Genomic DNA, 20,130 nt, shown 5'->3' on the forward strand with positions numbered 1-20,130 from the left:
AAACTAGGTAAAAGTCCTAATGTATCTAATCCCTCTGAGACAGCATTGCCCTGAAAATAGGGCAAAAGTCTTCAGAAGTTCAGAGAGGTGGTGGAAGAATGGCTGGATCCAGTGCTGGACAGTGTGAGAGTGGTAGAGACAAGAGGCAGGGAAATTCTGGGCAGAAGAGGGTTCCTGGCAAGGGCTCAACCCTCAAGCCAAAAAGCCTAGTACTGCAGCCCAAAGTGAGACCATACATCCCTGTTTTACTGCTTGAATGTTGCCTTTTCTAAAACCACCCATGACCTGCCCTGCACCTGATCCTGTGCCTATAAAACCCCCAGACCTCAGCTGGTAGAGGGGATAAGCAGCTGAATGTTGGAGACTACGGTTGGATGTCAGAGGGAAGCAGCTTGACTTCAGAGGTGCAGCTTGATGGCATAGCATCAGAGAGGAGTCCGGCTGGGGACAGCTGATGGTGTAGCATCAGAGAGGAATCCAACAAGGGACAGCTGGACTTCAGGGAAAGATTACCTTCCCGCTCCATCTCCTTTTCAGCTCCCCTTCCTGTTGAGAGTCACTTTCAACAGCAGTAAAATCCCCCTCATTTACCACCTTCTATTCATTCGTGTGACCTCCTTCCTCCTGGACACCAGGCAAGAACTCAGGTGGTCTGAGCATCTTGGCCCAATTCAGGGAAATCTAAGGGTTTTGGCCAAGATTGTTGTTGGGCCTATAACAAACAGGAGAGGTGGACCTCTCCCACTGCCCAGTCTTGCTCTCTTCCCTTCCTTTCAACAGGCTTGGTCCCTGGGGTACTCTTGCACAGGGTATTCAGCGTTGGCTTTTCAGGGGGCCAAATCTGCAACAGGGCTCAAGTATGGGAAAAGAAAACTATATTTGGAATCCTTTTCTTCTAGAGGAGAGGTCAAAGTTCTTGACATTCCTATAAGGTCCAATGCAGATGGAACCTCCCCTTCAGAGGTGCTGAGTGGATCAAGCATTCAACAAACTGTCACTGGCTTTCAAGAGGGCCCTGTAGGTGCATTTCAGAAAGTTCCTTGTCCTCATTTTTTTGGAAAGGCAACCCCCAGCAAGCAGTGCCACTCTGTCGGAGGAGAGGGAAAGAATCTGCCTCTGCTCAAATCGTCCAGTGGTATTAGCTCGTTCTTTCTTAGAATTGTGCTGTGTGATTTTGTCTCTCGTTGAGGCTGCACTTCAGATGAAAATAATCCCTGGCCCTTCTGACTCATGTTTCCTCACAGTTCTCCTAGAAGGAAGTGTCAAGTGTTTCTGATTTGTGTTGTACCATCTTCCCTAAATAAGGTGAAGGATACAAGCTCCCTAATCCCTCCACTGGTTTTATGAAGGAATTGGTAGTACCTACAGTGGGGCCTGAGGGCTTACGCCAGCTTAACCAGGAAGCCTGTCTTTCTTGGTTACACTACATTTCTCTTCAAGTGTACATATAAGTACACTGGGGACAAAGCAGCTTTTTTTCCTTTAGAAGGCAGATTTTCTTTTTCCAGAAAGAAGTTGTCAGAACTGGGCATACAGAAGGTTCTTTTTGTTCAGTTTCCATGTGGCAGAGTCAGATTGCCTGGGTGAATTCATACAAAGCTTTAGCACATCCCGATTCTAGAGGTAAGATACTTTGTAATACTAACAGATGCTTTTCCTTCCCATATTACCTTCTATTCTTTGACTCTCCACAAATATTCAGCCCCCTTTCCCCAGTCAATTTCTATTTGGCTTTCTTGGTCCATTGCTTCAGGAAGGGAATGTGTAACTCAAAGACCTCAGGATAGAAATAACTTAGATGTAGGACAAAAATGTGAGTCAATGTCTCCATGATCAGAAAAGGATCCTCAGGTTAGGGAAGAAGGGAAACCAGGAGAGCTTAGGCGCTATCGCCTCATCCCCACTACCCCAGCATGTAGTTGAAGGGAGGTGGGTAGTCAAAAGAATTACCAGACAGGTTTGAGGGGTCTGTCAGAGGCGTGTGAACCAGAGAAACTCCATCTTAAATAGTGTTGGGAAAAAACTGAGGCAGGGCTTGCATGTCTGAAATAATGTCCTCTGGAATGTGTCTAGACTTGCTGGCTCCTTGCTTCTAGCCCTCCTAGGCTCCTAGATCGATTGTATTCCCATTATCTCAAGCATCAGAACATGTTCCATATAAATGCTAAACCATCACAGCTGTAGATCATGCACCTGCCCTTTTAATCCCCACATTCTCACCACCTGTTTCTTTGTTGGTTTACCAATAAATAGCGTGGGCTCCCAGAGCTCAGGGCCTTTACAGCCTCCACAATCGCGATGGCTCACTGGTTCTGCTTTCTCTCTCAAACTGTCTTTCAGTCCTTTGACTCTGCTGGACTTGGCTGCCCCCACAACCTGGTGTTGGGTCTGATCACCCCAACATTCCTGGCTGCCCAACATGGGGTGACAAAGACCCAGGTAAAGGAACACTACAGCATGTAAAAGCGGAGGACGTCTAAAAGAAGCTCGGGAAAGCTGAGTGCTCGGAAGAACCAGGGTAACAATGAGACAAAGTGAAAGCAGACATTCCACTTATTTAAATTTCTTAAGGCATTTATTACGGAGAGGTGGAGTGAAAGTTAGTACTCAGAATTTATCACTCTTTAGTGCAATAAAGCAGTTTTGCCCATGGTTCCTGGAATAAGGGACTATGGAGTTGGATGAATGGGAGAGAAATGGCAGAGATTTTTAAAAAGCATATAAAGATGGAGCAAAAATTCCACTCTCGGTTTGGTCAATGTGGGTGCTAATAAAAGCAGCTCTTGAGCCCTTTCAAACAGATGATGAGGCAGATTCAGATGAGGAAGAGGAGGATGAGTATAAAAACTAACTTTAGATTCTGAATGTGAGGAACAGGAAATGGAGGAAATTAAAAGAACGGGAAACTGAAAAAAGTATGTTTTACTAGCCTGTCGGCTCCACCTGCTGAGTTAAGTGAAATGCCACCTCCTTTCTCTCCCCTTAATGGGCGAGAAGATGAATTAGCTACAAAACTTACTGCTCCTGTAGTTGCAACATTAAAACCTGGAGCAATTGGTGGTACTATACAAAATTCTATTCAAAAGGCTAGAGCTGAGGGAGACCTTGAAGCATGGCAATTTCCCGTAACTATAATCCAGCAGGGAGGACAGAATATAGCTAATTGGACCACCTTTCCTTTTAAGCTGTTGAAGGAATTCAAGCCATTAGTCAATATGGGCCAAACTCTCCTTTTGTGCAAACTTTATTAAAAAATGTTTCTCTTGATAATAGATTAATACCATATGATTGGGATACTTTAACAAAATCTGTTCTCACTCCATCTCAGTACTTGCAGTTTAAAATCTGGTGGGCGGACGAAGCTCAAACTCAGGCAAGGGAAAATACACAAGCACAACCACCTGTGCCTGTTTCCTTTGAACAGTCAATGGGAGTTGGACCTGACTGGGGTCGATTAGAAAATCAAGCAGTAATGGAGGATGTTGCCATTGTTTGGCTGTGCTCTGTGTGCTTATGGGCAAGGGAAAGGATAAATGTTACAGGGGAAAAATATCCTTCTTTCAGTTCTGTCCGACAAGGACCTAAAGAATCACATATTGATTTTATTGCTCAGCTCCAAGAGGCTGTGTATAAAGCTATAACTGATAAAACAGCTCAAGATGTTGTAATACAGCTTCTTGCATATGATGATGCTAATGCAGAGTGTCAAACTGCTATTAAACCCCTGAGAGGGAAGGCTCATTTAGCTGGATATATTAAGGCTTACAATGGCATTGGAGGTAACTTACAGCTACTCTTTTAGCTCAGGTTACAGCTGGATTAAGAGTAGGAAAGAATATGCCCCATTTCTCAGGCTCTTGCTTTAATTGTGGGCAATTTGGACACACAAAAAAGGAATGTAGAAAAGGAAATCAAAAGGCAAGAGCTACCATCAATCAACAGAAAAGTCCCAGTGCATGTCCCCATTGTGAAAAAGGCCATCACTGGGCAAGTCAGTGTCATTCTAAATTTAGCAAAGATGGACAACCTCTTCTGGGAAATGGGAAGAGGGGCCCATGTCGAGCCCCTCAACAAACTGAGGCATATCTGGCATAGCCAGTGCCCTTACAAATGTACAAATTGTCCCCTGCCTCAAAAGGCAGTGCTGTCATAGACCTCTGCAACACAATTTCCGTCTCCCTATTTCCTGGAGAGCCACCAAAAAAGGTCCCCATGGGAGTTAGGGGACCCTTACCCTCAGGAACAGTCTATTACTTGGAAGGTCTAAGTTTAAAAGGGGTTATTGTACATACATGAATAATTGACTCTGATTATACCGGAGAAATTCAATTAGTTATTAGTTCAACTCCGTGGTCTGCCTTCCCAGGAGAAAGAATTGCTCAGTTGTTGCTGTTATCTTACATAAAACTAGGAAACAGCACAGTGAAAAGAACAGGAGGCTTTGGTAATACTAATCCAACAGGAAAGGCTGTATATTGGGTTAATCAAGTTTCTGACAAAAGACCTATTTGGACAGTAACTATTCAGGGAAAAGATTTTGAAGGATTAGTAGATACTGGAGCTGATGTCTCTATTATTGCTATAAATAAATGACCCCAGCATTGGCCTAAGCAAAAGGCATCCATTGGTATTGCTGGAGTAGAAGCTGCCTCAGAAGTTTTTCAAAGTTCCTTGATTTTACCATGTCAAGGGTTGCATGGTCAGGAAGGGACAATTCAGCCTATGATTTCACCTATTCCTGTTAATTTATGGGGTAGAGACTTATTGCAACAATGGGATGCTGAAATATCTATTCCTATGGATCAATATAGTAGTAATAATAGACAAATGATGAGAAATATGGGATATCACCTGGGGAAAGGACTAGGGAAAGATAAAAATGGCCAATCAGAACCTTTAGAGTAAGTAAAAGGACAAACCAATTGGACCAGATTGGGGTGTCATTTTTAGAAGCAGCCATTGTTGAGCCTCCGGCTCCCATTCCTCTTGTTTGGTTAACTGCCAAACCAGTTTGGGTAGAGCAATGGCCAGTGAAACAGGAAAAACTGGAGGCTTTAAAAGAGCTGGTGCAGGAACAATTGCAAAAGGATCATATAGACCCTACTTTCTCCCCTTGGAATTCTCCTGTATTTGTCATTAAGAAAAAATCAGGGAAATGAAGAATGTTAACATATTTAAGGGCTCTTAATGCTGTAATTCAACCTATCAGTGCACTACAACCAGGGTTACCCTCCCCAACGATGATCCCAAAATACTGGCCTCTCATAGTGACAGAGCTAAAGGATTGCTTTTTTACCATTCCTTTAGCTGCCCAAGATTATGAAAAATTTGCTTTTACTGTTCCCGCCATAAATAATAAAGAACCAGCAGACAGATACCATTGGAAAGTACTACCACAAGGCATGCTAAATAGCCCAACTGTTTGCCAAACTTATGTCAGGAGAGCTATTAAGCAAGTTAGAGAACAGTTTAAAAAATGTTATATCATCCATTACATGGATGATATTCTGTGTGCAGCTGAAACTAGGGAAGAATTGATGTTATGCTACAAACAGTTAGAAAAAGCTGTAAATGTGGCAGGGTTAATTATAGCTCCCAATAAAATCCAAACTTCTCCCTTTCAATGTCTAGGAATGAAGGTAGAGCAAAGTGCTATTAAGCCTCAAAAGGTTCAAATTCGAAGAGATAATTTAGAAACCTTAAATGATTTCCAAAAATTATTAGGAGACATTAATTGGATTCGTCCAACTTTAGGCATTCCTACCTATGCTATGTCTCACCTCTTTTCTACTTTATGAGGTGATTCTAACCTTAACAGTAAACGCTCCCTGTCCAAAGAAGCAATGGAGGAACTTCAACTAATTGAGGAAAAAATTCAGCAAGCACAAGTAGAATGAATTAATCCAATATAGCCATTACAGTTTTTAGGTTTTTCCTACTAAGCATTCGACTACAGGAGTTATAATTCAACAGAATGATCTGCTTGAGTAATTTTTCTACCTCACAACACAACCAAAACATTCACTCTGTACTTAGATCAAACTGCTGTGCTAGTAGGACAAGTGAGGCTGCACACAACAAAGTTAATGGGATATGATCCAAATCAGATTACAGTTCCATTAACTAAACAATAAATTCAACAAGCCTATGTAAATTCCCAAGAATGGTAAGTTAATTGGGCAGGTTTTGTTGGCATTTTTGATAATCATATCTTAAATCTAAGATATTTCAGTTTCTAAAATTAACATCCTGGATATTGCCTTCTATTACTGAAAAAGCCCCTATCAAAGGGCCATTACTCTTTTTACTGATGGATCTAGTAACGGAAAAGCCTAATTTGCAGGACCTCAACAACAAGTTTTGCACACTGACTTTGCTTCTGCTCAAAGGGCTGAACTTATGGCTGTGACAACAGTGTTAAAAACTTTTAAACAGCCAGTAAACATTGTTTCTGATTCAGCCTATGTAGTGCAAGTCACACAAAATATTGAATGTGCCTTAATTCGAAATGTGACTGATGAACAACGTAATCTGTTATTTCATTCTTTACAGCAAGTAGTACAACAAAGGCATTCACTTTTCTATATATCACTCACATGAGAGCACATACTAATCTCCCTGGCCCTTTAACTAAACTTAAAGGGTGGATGCATTGGTGTCTGTGGTCTTTGCTGATGCACAAACATTCCATTCTTTAACCCATCTTAATGCTGCAGGCCTTAGGAAAAAATATGGTCTATCATGGAAACAAGCTAAAGAAGTTGTGCAACACTATTCTGCCTGCGAAGTCCTGCATTTGCCACATCAAGGAACAGGAGTTAACCCTACAGGTTTATCTCCAAATTCCCTCTGGCAGATGGATGTAACACATATTCCTGCTTTTGGAAAATTGTTCTTTGTACATGTTTCAGTAGATACCTATTCACATTTTATCTGGGCCACATGTCAAACAGGGGAGGCTACCCCTCATGTTAAAAGACATCTTTTATCTTGCTTTTCTGTTTTGGGAATCCCAGAAAAAAATCAAACTAATAATGGCCCAGGATAGTGTAGCAAAGCCATGGCTCCATTCTTTCAACAATGGAATATTGCCCATACTACAGGTATTCCATATAACCCACAAGGACAGGCAATAGTGGAAAGGGCTAATCATACTTTAAAAACTCAAATACAAAAGCAGAAGGCAGGAGACCAGGAATATAAAACACCACATATGCAATTGCATCTAGCTTTATTAACGTTAAATTTTTTACATTTACAAAAAGATCAACCCATAACTGCAGCAGAACAACACCTGACAGGACCAAAGGAAAATAAAAAGGCTGGGCAGGGTATATGGTGGAGGGATGCACATACTAAGAGCTGGGAAAGAGGAAAGATAATTATATGGGGAAGAGGATTTGCTTGTGTCTCTCCAGGTGTCAATCAGGTGCCTGTGTGGGTGCCCACCAAACATCTGAAGATCTACCATGAGCCACAGCATCTAGTGGACCCACCTGTACAGTGCAAACTGAAGTTCTGAGAAGCCTTGATTTGCTTTCTCTGTGCCTTCTGTTAGAAGGGGCCTGATCTCATTATCAGTGGCCTCCCAGCTACAGCCACAAAAATTTTTGCTTCTGCTTCAGTAGATTTACTAATGTGGGGGTGAGGGTATGCTTGTGTTTTTGCAGGAGACAAATGAACCATATGGATGCCCTCAAGATGTGTATGACCATAGAGTGGGAGACTGGAGGGACCCATGGATGCCAATCATGGACCGGGTTACCCCAGTGAGCCATGAGCCAGTTGAATCTGAATGCGAAGATGGAACAAGGACTGACTGGAGTCACGATGCTTAAAGGACCAATGTTTTCTAACTGAGCTCCTCTCCACCCTGAATACAAGAGACCCTAATAGGTAGGAATATTGCCCCTATTCAGCATGACCAAGTTACAGAAGACAGACCTTCATCCTTCTGCAACCCCTAGGATTAAGGATCCTCTTGTAAAAGGGAAAGGGGAGATATGTGGGAAGCATTCAAACCAGAGTGAGTCCATTTTGAATAAGGGCTAAGAAAAATGAAGCTGGATCACCAACCAGCAACTAAAGACTGCACAGCCTGCAATTGCCTCGCTCAATTAAAAGAGGCCACCCTTTATGCTAGTCATAATGATAGCTAGTAATAATGATACCTTCTCTTTTGCAAAAAAGAGAAGGGGAGCATGTTGGGAAAAAGCTGAGTGTTGGGAAAAAAGCTGAGGCAGGGCTTGCATGTCTGACATAATGTCCTCTGGAATGTGTCTAGCCTTGCTGGCACCTTGCTACTAGCCCTCCTAGGCTCCAAGATCAATTGTATTCCCATTATCTCAAGCATCAGAACATGTTCCATATAAATGCTAAACCATCACAGCTGTAGATCATGTGTCTGCCCTTTCGACCCCCCCACATTCTCACCACCTGTTTCTTTGTTGGATTACCAATAAATAGCATGGGCTCCCAGAGCTCAGGGCCTTCACAGCCTCCACAATCGTGATGGCCCCCCAGTCCCACGTTCTCAAACTGTCTTTTTCTCAATCTGTTGACTCCACCAGACTTCGTTGCCCCCACAACCTGGTGTTGGCTCTGATCACCCCAACAAATAGGAGCTGGGTAAAATGAGGCTGAAACCTACTGGGCTGCATTTCCAGATGGTTAAGGCATTCTAAGTCACAGGATGAGATAGGAGGTCAGCACAAAATACAGGTCATAAAGACTTTGCTGATAAAACAGGTTGCAGTAAAGGAGCTGGCCAAAACATACCAAAACCAGCTGACCAGAAGTCACTCTGGTTGTCCTCACTGCTACACTCTCACCAGCACCATGACAATTTACAAATGCCATGGCGATGTCAGGACATTACCCCATATGGTCTAAAAAAGGGAACCATGAATAACCCACCCCTTGTTTAGCATATCATCAAGAAATCATAAAAATGGGCAACCAGCAGCCCTCGGGGCTGCTCTGTCTGTGGAACAGCCATTCTTTTATTCCTTTGCTTTTTTAATAAACTTGCTTTCACTTTGCACTGTGGACTTGCCCTGAATTATTTTGTGTGCAAGATCCAAGAACCCTCTCTTGGGGTCTGGATTGGGACCTTTGTCCTGTAACATATTTCTGGCGACCCACAGGGGACTATAGTGCAGAAACCCTGACCCAATGGCTTTGGGTAAGTGTTGGTGTCCTGTAACATATTTCTGGCGAACCACGGAAAGGATGATACTGAAGAGACCCCTAACCCATAGGAAAATCATCTGCGTGCACAAATTGGCTGACTTTGGGTAAGTGGAGTGCATATACTCAGGTAAAGAATGGGATTGAGTTAGAGGCCCAATTTAGGGGAGTTAATGTCTCTCCTTAAGACAGAGTGGGTTAGAGGCCCCTCTTAATAAAAGGCAAGGATGCTTGACCAACCTTGGGTTAGAGGCCCAACTTAATGAGGGTTAGAGGCCCCACTCAGTAAAGTCCCTCTTGGCTAAGTACAGATTTGGCACTATAGGATGTTAAATGCTATTCTCTTTGAAATAATCTGCCTTGCATGCTTTGCTGATGGCTGTGGGTGACAGGGTTAGGCACGTACAGGACATGGGGGAGCTTTCTCCTCCCTAAAAGTAGAAATTGGAGAGCTGATGGGACTGCTGGAAAAGATTGTTACTGACAAGCAGCCAACTGTACTTTTCACTGTTGGCTGCAATGAGTGGGTCTTTTCTCTGGCCTCCCTAAACTCTTCACCTTCCCCACCCTGCCACAGGCAATACTTCTTTACTTTTCCTTCCCTATCTTTTCTGTTACTCAGGGCAACCACCTTGCCCAGAGACCATGTATTGAAACTCCAAGTCAGAGGTTGGATTAAAGATGATGGGGCCCATCCAGGGGCAAATTTAAGCCTTGCCAGTTTGATATTGGGTGCTAAGCAGAGTGGCTAATGTCTATGTTTTATCACATGTATTTTGCTTTGGCCAGAAAGAAAAAAATAATTTTCCTTTATGATGTGGCTTGGCCCCCAGGGTGATGCTGCTGCAAGCTGGATCACTAGGGCCACTCAGGAAAAGGGAATTCAGAAGCTTGGCATGCTGGCAAAAGGGTAAGAATTTCTTACCAGTCAGATTTCTGGCTTCTTTCTCTCTCTGCAAACGGCTGAATGAATGGGAAAAAACAAATCAGTGTTTATCTCGTCTGTAAAGTTTTGATTAATGAGAAAAAGAATTCTAAGGTTAGTCTTAAGCTGGTGTATTTTGTGCTATGAACTTGTTTTTCTGTGTCGAGGGGTACTTTAGGATAAAACATGGGCTTAGAACACCTGTAAGCCCACTTTTCTAAGACAACCCAACAAGCTGGTCAGTAACAAATTTGGTTGCAGGTTCCTGAAACAAACAAAAAAAATTGGATGAAGTCTCCACCTCATTTTATGTCCTTGGAAGCTTGACCTTTTAACCATGTGGCAGTACTTTCTCTTGGTCTCTGCCTTCCAGGGAACAGAAATTTTAGGGTTCATGTCATAGTTAGCTCTAAAAAATCATATTAAATAGTTAAAAGCCTTTGCAAACTCAAAATTAATGACTCTAGACTCCTTCGTGTAAAGGAAATGGAGAGTGCCCCATGCTATAGCTCACTAACCAAGGTTTTGCACTTTTACAGTGGCAGTCCAGGTTTGATTCCTCACCTAGGAAGTAAGTAATCTCTGGTTTAATATATGTATGACCTGTCTATTCTCTTCTCCTCCTTGTACTGTCTTAAATTTTCTTTAAGCACCTGGGAGGTTACCTTTGATAAAGTTCAAAAGCCAGAAATATCAGCCATTTGGCATAAGAAATTCTAAAAGGGCTTTATTAAAGAGTGCTATGGTTAAAATCAGTTTAATTAAAAGCAGATATTCAAGCTCTAACAGCCTGGACTTCTTGGGATAAACAGGAGGCACCACAGACCCTTTCCTGGCCCTGTTCTTCCAAGGGCTCCACCCTAAAGCTAGTAATCCAATTAAGAAACTTAAAAACTGGCAAATGAAAAACATTCAACTACTGTAGTAATCTTCTTCTGTCTTTGAGTGTAGCTATATATGTGTTGTGTGTAATGTTTATATAAAAGAACTCTAATTAATTGGCTTAAATAAAAATAAGCACTTAAATACTTTGAAAGTTAAATAAAACTGTAATGCCTTTTAGTTCAGGTAACTTTAGTAATCTTTGGGAAATAAAAACAGCTTTAAACATTATTGATAAAAACATTTAGTCTAAATTATGCAGGTCAGATATTAAGTTTGTTAAATGCAGTAAGGTCATATAAATCACCTCTAACTTTTAAAAATTGTTCAATTTATTAAAAATTATTGATAAAAATATTTAGTCTATGCAGGTCAGATATTGTTTGCTAAATGCATTAAGGTCATATAAACCACCTCTTTAACTTTTAAAAATTGTCTAACTTATTAAAAATTATTGATAAAATAGAAACATTTAGTCTAAATTATGCAGGTGAGATTAAGTTTGCTAAATGCTTTAAGGTCATAAACCACCTCTTTAACTTTTAAAAATTGTTCAATTTACCTACCTTAAAGTCATTAGATTCTAGATAAGGCCTGGGGACATGTGGAATTAGCCATGCCCCCTGGCTACACAAAGATTATAAATAGAGAGATTTTATATAAGAAAGGATCTCATATGTTAAATTCTTGTCCTAAAGTAAAATGACTGGTTGTTTAAAAGGAGGGATGTTTAGGGCAAGTCAGAAAGTCCAAGAACGTCTCAGATGGTTTGTGTAAGTCATGAAAGGGAATTTATGCAAGAACTGTTGTATAATTCAAAGGTTGTTAGACCTCCTAAATGCCTCATAAAATGCCACTATGGCTCTTACTATACAACTTGCTTGCTTAAGTAAGGTACGGCCTCGGGACATGTGGAGTTAGCCGTGCCTCCTAGCTATGCTGGAGAGTCAGCTCTTATCTGCTCTCCTGCCTGGTGTCTCCTAGGCTAGGCTCCACACCTAGCACATAACTAAAATCTTGAACTTCACCAAAAATAAAAGTTTCTAAGCATTAACATTGTAACATGTAATTGAGACTCTTGAAGAAACAGTTGTACATGCAAGATGTGTAAGAAAAGTAAAATGTGTTTATGGGAAAAAAAAAAAAAAAGATTGTAAGAAGGCATGGGAATGTGGATTTTTCTTGCCTAAAGGATTAAAGGATTGTTTTAAGTTAGGATAAATCTGAAGGTGTAAGCAAGTTATGAAAGTTTTGTGAAAAATTAATTGTAAAAGATTCTGTGTGAACATATTGGCTAAAGTTAAAGGAGTATTCAGTTTTTCTGTAAACTTAACAATGGAATAAATGCAAACCAGGTTTTTCTTAGAGCAAAAACCTGCTTATGATCTGCTCTTTAACAAAAATTTGTAAAAATGGTGTTTGGTTTTCTTTGGGCTGTATTTGTATAAATGTGTTATTGGTATATGTGTTCCAAAATTATGGGAAACTCCTATAATTTTGATATGACTCAGTGTACATTATCAGTAATAATTATAGTTGTTGTTTTGAATTATTGTATGCCACAGAGGTAACCAAATTTCTTTGTCAATTGTGTTTTTAACTGTGGCTATCCTAAGATGTTTTGTCATCCACAAACAATTGTTACCTTGTTTTAATCCTCTTTAGAAGGTGGTTTATAATCAATTATAGAACTCTAACAGGCATTCTTAAATGCAGGTTTTCTGATAACTGGAGACTGTGATATCAGAGTAGAGGAAAACATTTTCAGAACTCTCATGGAGAAATATAATGTTCATAACTATCAAACAGAAGTTAACTATAGGGACTAAGCTGAAGAAGGCTAATCTTTTTAACTTTGCTTAAAATGCTGCTGATCCTTTGTTTTGCTTTTCAGAATAAATGAAACTTTTTTTGAGCTATTTGCAGGTTTTAGCAATTGAGTAAAGTATGCTCCTTGAACAAAATTTGCAGCATATTTGTTTCTCTCTACCTGATTTCTCCAAAATGTGGAAACTGTGAGTATTCTTAATTTATAGCAATATAGTTATTTGCGTAAGTGCAACAAGAATCTGTTTTCTTTTGTAACAGGATACAATTGGAGAAATTGATTATTTTACCAAGGCTTTGACTGGAATGGTGTGCTTTCCTTTAAGGAATCAAACTTGACTTGTAGAGCCAATAAAAGCCCTTTGGGGAACTGGTCTCATATCTTGCCTTACACAGTTCCTGTACAGGGTTTCTGGCCTGTATAAGTAAAGAAGGGGAAGCAAAGAATGCCATGTTCTCACAGGTCCAGGAGCCCCAGGTTATCTTGGGACCTCAAAAGAAGAGAAATTTACCCAACTCATAGGTATTTGAGGATACAAACCTGTGGCAGGGCTTGGCTTTAAAAAAGTCTTATCTGAGACTGTGCTATGGAAGAGAGTTCCATCAAAACCAACTTAAAAAGAGCATACATGAAAAATAATCATTATTCTTGTACTTTATACAAAGAATCAGGGCAAATATAATAACACAAATTGGTCTTATCCTGCTTTGTCTTTAGCAAAAATTGGAATTATTAGATTCTAGTCTTATCAGTTGTTTTTAAGTTTGTCTCTGCAAGTAAGACTAACCCTGCTTATTCCTGTGAAACAACTAGTAATCTCTGACTGCTACTCAGAAGAAACAAGAGGGTTGGGTAATGTAAAAATCTGGATCAATACTCTAATCCGGGGCACATATTGGAATCATCTAGCAACCGCGTATCAGCTTGGTTCCAACAATTGCCCAGTTCATGGAAAGCTTTCTAATTCAGTTTTCTTGGAATAACTTTGTTTTGCTTTACCCTTGTGGAATATATTGCTGTTATACTTTTTGTGTAGGAATACAGGACAAGCTTACTGAATGTTTTCTTAAACACTTACTAATCTTCCAGATATCACTGTTTGTCAAAACTCAAGCGTTATTAATGGACCTTACCATACTGAGGCTTTCTGACTGAGCTCCTCTCTACCTTGAATGCAAGAGACCCTCATAGGCAGGCAGGAGTATCATTGCCCCTATTCAGCCTGAAGAAGTTAGAGAATACGGATCTTTGCCCTTCTGCAACCCTTAGGATTAAGGGTTCTCTTATAAAAGGGAAGGAGGAAATGTCAGAGGCTTGTGAACCAGAGCAATTCCATCTTAAGATCTGGGTAAAATGAGGCTGAAACCTACTGTGCTGCATTCCCAGACAGTTAAGGCATTCTAGGTTACAGGGTGAGACAGGAGGTCAGCACAAAATACAGGTCATAAAGACCTTGCTGATCAAACAGTTTGCAGTAAAGGAGCTGGCCAAAACCCACCAAAACCAAAATGGTGACCAGAGTGACCTCTGGTCATTCTCACTGCTACACTCCCACCAGCACCATGACAGTTTACAAATGCCATGGCAATATCAGGAAGTTACCCTATATGGTCTAAAAAGGGGAGACATGAATAATTTACCCCTTGTTTAGCATATCATCAAGAAATAACCATAAAAATGGGCAACCAGCAGCCCTCGGGGCTGCTCTGTTTATGGAGTAGCCATTCTTTTATTCCTTTACTTTCTTAATAAACTCATTTTCACTTTGCACTGTGGACTCACCCTGAATTCTTTCTTGCATGAGATCCAAGAACCCTCTCTTGGGATCTGGATTGGGACCCCTGTCTTGTAACAGGTCCACAAAGCTGGAACTTCTGGGGGGAGTAGGAGAGAGTCAGCAAGAGAGCAAGAGTGCATGTCAGAGCAAGGACGCAAACTGCTGGCAAGATGCAGCTAAATGGTATGTTTTAGCGAGCAGGGATGTTTCTTGTAGCCCACGGAGGCTGAAAGGCTCTCATATGCCTGAGAAGAGCCCAGAGATAGCTGACAGAACCAGAGCAAAACAGGCCTTCAAAGTAGGAGTAAATGACGATGCAGCAATAGCTTGGACCACAGCTAAGGACCAGATGGAAGGATGTATGTTATCAGGAGATGCCAGCACAGACAGAAGACCAAACACTCCTTACACTACATCCACCTCATCCTAGCATCACTCCAGGAATTTACACAAAACTCTGGTGAAAGGAAAAGAATCTGACATTCTAGTAGAATGGGGGGGTCACATAAAATCAAGGTAAGATATAGAACTATAATTGCTTTTAAACATAAAGAGCCAAAATTTCTCGAATAGGCAGAATACCCCAAATCTTGGTCAACTCTTCTCCCTTCTGCTCTGACTGGATTCCACACATGAGGGACTATAATGAATTTATTTTGTTAAAAACAATGCAAATGAAAAAAATGCAAACGAGAGACTTTGCTCCAACAGATTAAAACTCAGTTACTTAGCTCACTCTTGTCAAGATTCTTGGTTGCAAATAGCAGGGACCACTTTGGCAGAAAAAGATCCCCCCTGGAGCTGCTCCTCTAGACACCAGCCACCCAGACTGCTGAGTCTCCTGACTCCCCCAAGCACATATCTCTAATTGTCCCTACTTATTTACATATTAGTGAGAACAGGGAAGGGTAGGGTAGGGGGAATGGATATATGTATATACTTGAATACATACAAAAAAATAGGTCTGGAAGGATACACAAGAAACAGGATAGCACTGACTTCCCCTGGGGAGAACTGGGTGGTGGGGAGACTAGAAGGAAGATTTCTCACTGCTTGTATTTTAATATCTATTGTACCTTTTGAATTTTGATCCAGGGCAATAAATTACCTATTTTAAAAACCAACAACTAAAGGTTCCATCCAAGCCAATGAAAAACTTCAACCTTATACCTAATTTAAAGCTCCTCCCCCTCCCTCCCTCCCTGTCAGGCCTCTGAGCCCAAGCCAAGCCATCGCATCCCCTGTGACTTTCACATATATATGCCCAGATGGCCTGAAGTAACTGAAGAATCACAAAAAGAAGTGAAAATGCCCTGTCCCTGCCTTAACTGATGACATTCCACCACAAAAGAAGTGAAAATGGCCGGTCCTTGCCTTAAGTGATGACATTACCTTGTGAAAGTCCTTTTCCTGGCTCATCCTGGCTCAAAAGCTCCCCCACTCCTGCCCACCAGAGAACACCCCTTTGACTGTAATTTTCCTTTATCTACCCAAATCCTGTAAAATGGCCCCACCCTTATCTCCCTTTGCTGACTCTCTTTTCGGACTCAGCCAGCCTGCACCCAGGTCATTAAAAAGCTCTATTCTCACACAAAGCCTGTTTGGTGGTCTCTTCACACGGAAGCGCATGACACTCCCATGTCTGGCATGATCTGACTCCACAATCAGCAGCTGGGAAGGAAGGGGCTGAGGTCTGTCTCCCCCTCTTCTTTTACTCCTCCTCCCTTCACACCCTTGCTGTATGTTCCCGCAGTGGGTAGATTTGATTCGGATACAGTCTCTTAGATGGTGTTATTTGTGGTTCTCTCCTGATGTTCTATTCTCTCTTCGGAATGCTGGCTCTTTCTGAGCACTTCATGGATTTTTCAGAAACTCCTCTCCCACTCCCCTGCACAGTATCCTGATGTCAGTTGGGTACTCTTTGGCTGGCCTCCTTGTAACTCTTCCTGCCTTCCTCCTCCCTCTGGGGGTTTTCTGCAGTCTTTTATGCCAGGGTTCCTTGCCTCAGAGGATGGCATGTCTCTTAGGGGGAAGTTCAACTTCCTTGGCATGCATTTTACTACAGGAATATTAACACATCTTGATACACCAAATATTGCCCTGCCTGCTGATGAGGACTGCTCCAGCTAGCTTCCTGCCGTTGCAATTCTCTAGGAAGGAGGCAGACATAGCTTAACTGTTAGGCCTGCCTTCCAAATTCAAGTTTCCTCAAGCATTCTCTGACCAAGACCTATCTAGCTAACTAAGGTGGGCTCATGAATTTCTGCAGTCCGTAGGGATTTATCCTGAAATTTAATACCACCAATGTTTTGGTAAGAAGCCCTCACCCACAAACTTGGCTGGGAGTGGAAGGAAACAAGAACATTAAACTGACAACTCTAGACTCAGAAGCATCAATCCCCTTGTTAATCCAAAATATCTGAGACAGGTCTCAGTCAATTTAGAAAATTTATTTTGCCAAGGTTAAGGATGCACCCGTGACTCAGAAAGTCCGGATGACATGTGCCCAAGGTGGTTGGGGGTACAGCATGCTTTTATACATTTTAGGAAGGCATGACACATCAATATTAGTAAGATGTACATTGGTCCATCCAGTAAGGCAGGGACTTCTTGGTTAGAAGTAGATAAGCAACAAAAGGTTGCATTCTTTTGAGTCCTTGATCAGCCTTCCACTGAATATACAATTTAGTCTGGCTCAGTGAATCTGCATTTTTACATAAACAATAGGGCAGAGGTAGCAATCAGACATGCATCTGTCTCAGGTGAGCCTCAGAGGGAAGACTCTGAGTTCTGCCTGTCCTTTATCCACAAGGAATTTCCTGTGGGCAGATTGTGAGGGAGGTATGTAGCTTATTATCTTTGTAGCTAAAATGGGAGGTAGGTTTGCCTGATGCAGTTCCCAGCTGGACTTTTCTCTTGGCTTGGTGACTTTGGGGTCCTGAGATTTATTTTTCTTTCACACCCTCATACAATGAATTCTAGTCTTTCGCTTATCTGAGCCGGCTGGGATGTGGGGGTGAGAATTCAAAGACACATTTGGCCACCTCCTATCAAACTTCAGAGAGAAGTAGCTCCTAGACTGCCCTCCTCATGGATGTGGAGGTAAGGCTTGTTGTCTTCAGCTTTAGAGCTTTAGACAAAGTTTTGAGACAAATAGAAATATCCTGTTCTAATTTGGTTACTCACTTTAGTTAAAACCTTTAAAACATGATCCTGCCATGTAAAAAAGACAGTTCTTTAATGATAATAACTACCATTATTGAATATTTGGTACAAGGTGACAGTAGCTTTATATACTAAGTGTATTAAATGTTCACAACACTCTTAGGAAGTTTCATACCCATCTCAGTAATAAAACCTGAAACCCAGAGGTCCCGTAGCCAGTGGCAGAGTTGGAATCTGAACCCAGACCTGTCTGATTCCCAAACTCAGTCTGCAAAGATGAGTGGTTGGTATTGACTAGTGTAGTTGTCCCCTACCTGTCAGCTACAGAATTGAGGTAGGGGTGTTCCCGGACCAAATTGAGGGTTGGGCTGCTAGTTTTTGTGGCCCAATAATGAGATGTAGATGAACTGGGGAGGAAGAGAGTTTTTATTTCTGCAACCGGTTACATAGAAAAGTCCTGGAAATTATCGCCAGACCAACTCAAAATTACAGTTTTCTAGAGCTTATATACCTTCCAAGCTATGTTTACGTGTAAGCGTGCATTTATCTAAAGACATGAGTGATTAACTTCTTTTAATCTATAACTAAGGTCTGAGTACTGAAGACCTTCCTTGGAGGCTCAGTAAATTTACTTAATCTACATGGGTTTAGATGCTGGGGTGATTACCCTTATCTTGCCCCCTGCTAAATCACAGAGGTTTGGAGAGTTCCCTCAGACCTCCAATAAACTTGTTTGTGGAGGCCTGGGGAGTTTCTTCAGATCCCCAATAAAACTTGTTTAATCTTAAATGGGTCCCGTTAAGAATTCCTTCATTAATTTGTCATGCTTTAAGGCCCAGGAAAGGCCCAGGCAAAAACCCTTGGTGGGCTTTTGTTACCTCCCAGCCTTTGTACAAGGGCACTGGCTTTTAATATTTAACTTAGCTACTCAGTACTGAAACGTTGTTATGGAGGCTTGCATTAATGAGACCTGGTCTGCCACAGGGGTGCAGTTATTGCAAGAGATTGAAATATCCTAAGTTCATCAAACATTGTCTGTGGATCCAAAAAATAATCTATATACTACTATTCTCCCATATATATCAATTCAATTCAACGATGAGTTATTTGTGTCAAGCATTGTTCTAGGTGCTGGGGATACTTCAGTGTACAAAACAAACAAAAATACCCAACTTCATGGAAATACAAATTTTCATTAAAAGTGTACTGAAATTATACTTTTTGTCATCATTTTATCAATTAAATGAAACTAAACATATAACTCAGTTCACGAAGAATTTTGCTATATAAAATAGCAAGGGATTTTCTATTTATTTGCTATAAAAATGTCCAATTTGTTATAATGGATATATCTGGAAACCACTGATACTATTTAACTCTGAGTAATTTAATTATCACAAGAACATGATCCATGATCGAGGAGTTTATTTGCAGTGAAGTCCAACCTGATAATGGCAATAATTGGATCATAAAGGAAGTATTGGGCAATCTCCTTGGGTAATCCCACTCATCCATCCCACAGCTCAGTGCCAATTATAATGACTACCTAAGTAAATTAGGATTGCAATTTTATTGACAATTCTGATGAGGAATCTCAGGAGCACGATTTTCGGCAGAGACGCAGATTACTTCATCTCTTGTTTACCTTTTGACTCTGGGACTCCCTGAGGTTCCTTCTAAAGCTGTTACAGAAGAGGGAACTGTTTGTCCAAACAGGGAGCAAAGTCGCATTTGACCTCGAATTTCAGCCCTTAGGATACCCAGGGAATAAACAGTCATACACTTACTGCTAGTCAAACACTGCATGATTATTTAACTAGAAACTCCACATTCCAAGAAATTAACTGTCACTAAGATAACTTTTGGTTTTTCTCATCACGTCTTTCCCTTCACATGCCACCAGCGCCAGTTCGAATTCCCGTCCCCAGAGGCAACCCTTCCGGGTCCAGGCACAGGTACGCGGTGAGAAATATTATTCTTTCTAATAGCAAACGAGGAAAACGAAGGGGGGAGGAGATGGGCCTGGGATACAAAGTTCTGGCACTGCTCTTCGCACCTCACCTCACTGTTTCTTCCCTCCTAGTCTTCAAGTCCCTTGTCTCCCCGGTCTCACTGCCGCTCTCCCCTCGCTCCCTTCCCGCAGCCTAACTCAAAACCTACGAACCAGTCGCGGCCGTCAGACTACATTGCCCACAATGCCACGCGCCGGCCAGTCTCACGTGGGGGTTTACCCCCAGCTGCTGTTATAATTCATGTTAATCAAACCCACATTTCTAGGAAGGAGCCGAGTTATTATCTGCCTCTCCGACAGGATGCCTCTTTGTCTTCACCTGCCATCGCCGCTGTTCCGTGAAGAATCCTCTG

The 20,130-nt window shown here is 41.5% G+C and overlaps 1 protein-coding gene across 1 annotated transcript in view; it reads right to left on the reverse strand.

Moving 5' to 3' along the window:
* DNAH6 (dynein axonemal heavy chain 6) overlaps positions 1 to 19,932 on the reverse strand; it is a 381,338-nt gene extending 361,406 nt beyond the window's left edge. The window contains exon 1 of the mRNA XM_015112750.3: positions 19,828 to 19,932. The gene's annotated coding sequence lies outside the window, so the exon portion shown is untranslated. The remainder of the gene's footprint in view (positions 1 to 19,827) is intronic.
* Between the last annotated feature and the right edge of the window lie 198 nt (positions 19,933 to 20,130).

The sequence above is a fragment of the Macaca mulatta genome, chromosome 13 (assembly GCF_049350105.2).
Source record: "Macaca mulatta isolate MMU2019108-1 chromosome 13, T2T-MMU8v2.0, whole genome shotgun sequence".
Lineage (NCBI taxonomy): Eukaryota > Metazoa > Chordata > Mammalia > Primates > Cercopithecidae > Macaca > Macaca mulatta.